Source organism: Thunnus thynnus, chromosome 3 (assembly GCF_963924715.1).
Source record: "Thunnus thynnus chromosome 3, fThuThy2.1, whole genome shotgun sequence".
NCBI classification, from domain to species: domain Eukaryota; kingdom Metazoa; phylum Chordata; class Actinopteri; order Scombriformes; family Scombridae; genus Thunnus; species Thunnus thynnus.
Window position 1 is genome coordinate 31,263,440 of NC_089519.1, and position 6,213 is coordinate 31,269,652.

Genomic DNA, 6,213 nt, shown 5'->3' on the forward strand with positions numbered 1-6,213 from the left:
GTCATGCGTGTACCTCAACCTCATATAAACAGATCAGACAGATTTTTTTTCTTATTTGTGTTGCATGTTGCTCTATGCATGATACTTGTAGTGTAATCTCATTGTCCTAAACAAATTAATGATGCAGGTCTCATAAGATTACTGTGGACCTGTGCCTTTGCATAAAGGTGAGAGTCCAACAATTCAATCAAATAAAGAGTTCTGTACAGGTCTTTGATGGTTAAGCAATGACATTAAAGCAGCAGACCACACATTAGGTCCTCCGTTGTTCATCCTGTCTCACTGTCACACTGTCTTGACATATTGGGACACTTAAATAGAACAGAGTCATTGTTAATGCTGTTAACACCTATGTTTCACCTATTAAGACAAGTCAAAATATGTACAGCAAAAAAAAAAAGCATATATCCCATTATAGGCTTTTATGATTGCCAGCATCGTTACGTCTGAGTTGGTGGTACCATACAAAGTCAGCCTGCTTCATCTATACCTCAATATCAGCACAAATAAACAGGAAACATGCAAAAGAATATTCAGAGCAGTTAAAGCAGACCTTGCAGGGCATCCGCAGACACTTCCAGCACGGCTTTGAACCATAAATTATCATTTATCTGGTATCGACAGGTCAATTCTTATGAGTTTAGAATCCCACAGCCTATTATCACCAATTAAAACTGGTTTAATATATTGGACTCAAAGCAGAGCCAGAGCCGCCGCATTGACAAATTTGTCATGTGCAACCGTGGCAATAGTCGAGTAAACACTTCAAGCGCTAATTGCTATGTTTCGATAAAGCTAATTTATTTGCACTTGGATTAGCTAAAAGTGTCATGCAGCCATATATTCAAATTTTGCAAATTATGCCCGCTGCACTCTTTTTTTTTACATCATATAAAAATGCAAAGAGCATGTTTGGTGATCAGCCAATGGCGCCATTAGAAAATCGACAACGACACCTTTACACCTCTACACATCATATCTGCGCAAGGTCTGCTTTGGGACATCAGGGCTTTATTTCAGCTGTATTTCACCGCAGTGCTCCTCACCCAAACAAACACGCAGTTTTGTATTCATGACACAGCCTGAGCAGAGGGCGAAGAGTTCCAGCTCATATCGTACACCTATACACTCGCTGTTTTTCTGTTTCTCACACGCTTTTCTCCCAGCTCTGCTCTCTGTCTTGTAACTCTTTCTCTCTTATTTTCTCAGGTTCCTATTCTTAACTCCTGAACTCTGCATGCTTTCCCTGTGTTCCTCTGCAGTTTATATCGGTCTTACCCCAGAGCGATAAGACCAAGCAGTGACGTAAAGTCTGGCTACGCTAATATTAAACAATCTATCAATCACACACCAAATTATACCATTATACCTTAATTGTAAATTATGCTAATACATATTAATGTCATAATTTGATTGAATTTGAAGTAAATTGACCTCAACCTAGGTCTGTCTCTCTCTCTCTTGCTGCATGTGTGTGTGTGTGTGTAAGCATTGGCTTGTTCCGTAGCCCCTAACTGTCCATGACCTAAAAAGCTTGCTAATTGCAGGTGAGGGAGGACATAGCAGCTGTTCCCCCTTCTCTGCTACCCTCCTGTTTCAACTGCAGCATGACAAAATTCAGCCACATTGCCTCCTGCACCAGCATGAACACAAACATGTTTTATTATATTATTAGTTATCTACTCTTTCAGAGGTATGATGCTCTTTCTTGTGAAATATGTCTGATATGCCCCCCAAAAAAGTCACATTTTAAATTAAATTTCGTTACTTACATGTTTAGACATCCAAATATTTGATAGAAATTTGAAGATATATAAACAGGAAGTGTTTCGGTTTTGTATGCAGTAAATAACAGCGCTTTTTTTCTGTTTTGTGCCATAAAGCAACCCAGAAAATGTGTGACCTAGTGGTAAAAGTAACTCGCCAAAGATAGACTGTACATTGTAAGAAACAGCGCTCTCAAGCCCTTAAGTAACAAAAAGGTCAGACAGTCGATTAAATCAATAGTTCCCAATGTTCAACGACTGGTTTTCTTTTATTAAACTATTTAATTCCAATATTTTTTAGATACTCGAGGAAAAATGCAAAGATGAGAGAAACATCTTTTTCTTTTTTGACACGTGAAAATGCATCTATACTTATACAAAAATGTAAAGTAATAGGTTTGACACACTGATGGAGTGTGCTGCTGGAATAATTGTGTTTACCTACAAACAATGAATAAATTGATACATTTTTATAAAGTAATTATAAGTTGATTTCTTATGTGTTTATTTAAATAGTTTTTTAATGAAGTCAGTAGAAAAAAATAAAAGGATCATTTAATTTGCCATTTAATAATCACGTTTTCTTATTCTGTCTTTAAATGAATGAATTTTAATATAGAATGGCAAACTTTATTAAAAAAATGTTTTTAATTTTTTACTTCTTTTACTTATTTACTCTAATATTAAATCTCAGAATACATTTTTTCTTACTTTAACAGGTATTTTCCATTTCCTGGTTGCTTTAATTGAAAGATTGCTCTTTTAATTTAAAGATGTGTAACGCTGCATTCACACCAAATCCGGCAATCTGGCACTACTACGCAGAGGGTTGCAACGGACAATGAAATATGATCCAGGAAGTCGAGCTGGAGTTACGGATTAAGGCTTTTACGGACTTATCCTTTCCTAACTGGAAAGTTTCACCGCGGCCACTGTTTTATCTTTTGTTGCGATGATCACCAGTTTTTTTTGCTGAACCCTCTGCAGTCCCCACTCCCACAGCGTTAACACACTGCCGCCATTTAAATGAATGCGAGGACTGCCGTTTTTCACGCGTTGCCAGATTTGGTGTGAATGCAGCCGAAGCAGTGTGCCATCTGACAATTAAAAGAAGCCAAACGGACGCAGGAGAAGAAGTATAAACAGAGCAGCGTTGGCGGGAGTCATGTACGGAATCATCTGAATGGAAATTTAATTGAGAAAAAAAAGTTTTAAAAAAGTAGCTTTTTTAAAAAAAAACTCAATTTATTAACTGATTATAATCAAATACTGTGATTATGTAAAAGAAGACAGAAAGACACTATATCCTGTAGTTGAAGATTTATGTATAATGCCGTTTGGCGAGGTCACTGAGTTCCAACACCGGTTTTCGAAAACCATAATGAACCTCCACTCCATAGGGGGGCAGTGTGGTGCTGTTTGAGTCAGGCCGTCCAACTGCACTCCACTCCCTTCTCTCTCTCTCTCTCTTCCCTCTCTCCTCTCTTCTCCTCCCTCGCCTCTCTTCAGTGATCACAGCAGTACTGCAGAGAGACATGCCAGCCACTTTGATCATCGCACCGGGGGAGAGAGAGAGAGAGAGAGAGAGAGAGAGAGAGAAAGAGAGAGAGAGGGAGGGATGGAGAGATGAGGGGGGAAAAAGAGGGAGAGAGAGCACAAACAGACAGAGTATCATGCAGCAGGACATTGAGGCTGATGTTGAAGAATTTGACATTTGTTCCACAGCTGATGGAACGGCAGCCAGATAACGGAGAGCTAACAGAGAGTGAGAAAGGGAGTGAATGACTGAACGAGTGAACGCATGACAGAAACAGAGAGAGAGATTAGGCTGAGGAAGGTAACAGGGGTGTGAGTGAGTGACTGAGTTAGCCAGCCAAGGAGTGAGAGTGTGAGAATAAGTGAACGAGGATGTAAACGTGAGGGAGTGACTTACTAAGAGAATGTGTGGTGAATGATAGAGAGCGACAGAGTGAACAAGGATATAAACGAGTGAATAAATGGTTGACTGAGTGATTTAAGAGAGAAAAAAGTACAGGGAGGACAGTTTGTTGTATACATTTACCAACAGATTAAAAACAGTATGTATAACAGTATAAAACTAACCATACCAATATGTTACAGTGCTGTTTGCAACCCGAGAAAGTCCTAATTGTGCTGCGATGTAGTGCTGCATTTTAATTTTTCTGTGAGAAAATGTTGCGTAGTATGAGATGTATGTTATCATATGTTATGGCAGCTATTCTGCTGAAATGTTGAGGAAATCTCACAAAAGTCACAAGGGAGTGGTTTCGGACACACAGCCTTTGACTCGTCATAGCAGGAAAAGTGTTCCAGAAAGCCGTGACAGTGTGACATTGAACCAGCCGTCATAATCCCAGGACCCTGAAACCAAAGCAGATAATGTCATTCAGCCATTGTTAATTTCATTTTTTTTTTCCATCTGTGCCTTTCCTACTGTGACTGTCAAAATGTCCTCTGTGAAAAAGATTTATTTTGCAGATAGTTGCTCCACTCTTGGATCTGCACTCAACTCTCTTGCTCCTTTTTGCCTGCAAGAGTGTTGATGTTGGAGTGTCAGCTGATCTGTCAGCGGCACGAAACACAATGTAAACGAATACGCGCTGTTACAGTAACCGTAGTTCGCAAGCTAAGGACAAGCGGTGTTTTGTTAATAGTGGTGCTGAAGAATAACAGACTGATCATCTATTTTTTAGAATAACAATGTATCAAATGACTGTGTAATGTGAGAGGCGTTGCTCATAGCGACGAACCTACAGAGAATTATTGGTGACTCTGCAGCTCCCCTCGGCATTATAGCTCATTGCTTAGCTGTCCGGCTGTTTTCGTTCACTCTCAGCGCTTTCATAGTGTTGTTTTCAGCTGAAGCAGGCTGTTTTCAGAAAAAAAAGCTCTAAAAACCTACTGTACACTACCTGTCAGGACCAAACACGCAGTTAGCGACTAGCTGGTGAATATAGTGGAGCATTTAGCAGCTAAAAACCAGATATTTCCTTCAGGAGTTGGTAGAGACCAAAAACAGAGCTAAAAGAGAGTGAATATTGGACTAACATTCAACAGGTGGACACAAACACAAATCCAAATGAATGCTAATGTTTCTCTGTAACTGCTGGTTGTGTAAATAAGTTCAACATATCAACTTAAAAGGTAAGGTTATGTCAGTGTGCTCACAACTTGTTTCTGCTGCCCCCAAGTGGCCGAAAAGTAATTGAATGCGGATTTAAGTAAGCAGCGCACTTTAGCAAGGAAGTGAATGTGGTCTGGACTCACGAAGTAAACTAATCTCTGTGGGCAGCTCAAAGCATGCAAGCTAGCGAGTAGCTTGCTCGTTAGCAAACATTGTGTAAATGAGCAGCCTATGACTTTCTCCAATAATTCATGTGACTTTGTGCCAATTAAGCAGCACTTTTTGTTAGTTTTTTTTAATTTGTATCTGTAATTGTAGAGTCAATGGACTTATATATTAAAGAGGGATCCCAGAAACTACTCCAAAGACATTTATCCACACCTGGTAAAGTCTAAACTTTGGTTCCCAAAACTGCATCATTCTATTTTTTTTCTTCAGGTTCACTACAGATCATCCAGGCAAATTTTGTCTCCATGTGCATCAAGTAGACATTTTTCAACTCTAAAGGTATACTACGCAAGATTTTCCTAAAAAGGCCACAGTGGACGGGATGAAGCTCTGCATTCACATACATCCAGCAATGCAGCAGCTTCCAGCAGGGTTGTGCAGAGGTGTGGGTGTGTTTATTTTGTGCTTTAGAACATAAGAGCCATGAAACAATCAGAAAATAACATTATATTTGTCTGATTCACAGCCTTGTCCTCAATAGCACTGCTCACTCCCTTCATTCACTCTATAGCTCTCTTGACCAACGCTGCTCTCTCTCACTCACTCATGGAGTCGGGGAGGAGGGGCCAACTGCTGTGTGTTTGTAAACGCCAACCGACAAAATCCTGCATAGTATACCTTTAACTTTTTCTTTTTTTTTTCGCCTTGCCTCGTCTCACGTTGCCTGCTTTACAGTACCATAATGCTTTGAGTGGCTATTCACTCACATCCCATAGAAAATGAATTGGGACAAACTTCACTGTGTGTGATTCTACATTCAGTGGGTGCTCACTGTAAGGTCTTTTCAAGCATGGATGTTTGTCTAAGGGTTCAAATGAATGGACTGACCCTTTTTATGTATACCCTTTTTTGATGAAATGTCTTAAATCTGTATGAAGGGTAAGGCTTTTTTGTTAAGGCCTTTGGGCTATTTGGTTTCTGTAGTATTGTGCTTTTAGACCACACAGGATACAACAGAGACTCATTCTGTTCCCTACAGGGGGGTTCAATTTTTATTCGTCATCAGGACTTGATGCATCCAAGTTCAGAATCATTCAGTTTTGGCACCTTGAAAGACATTACGCTTTTTTTAAA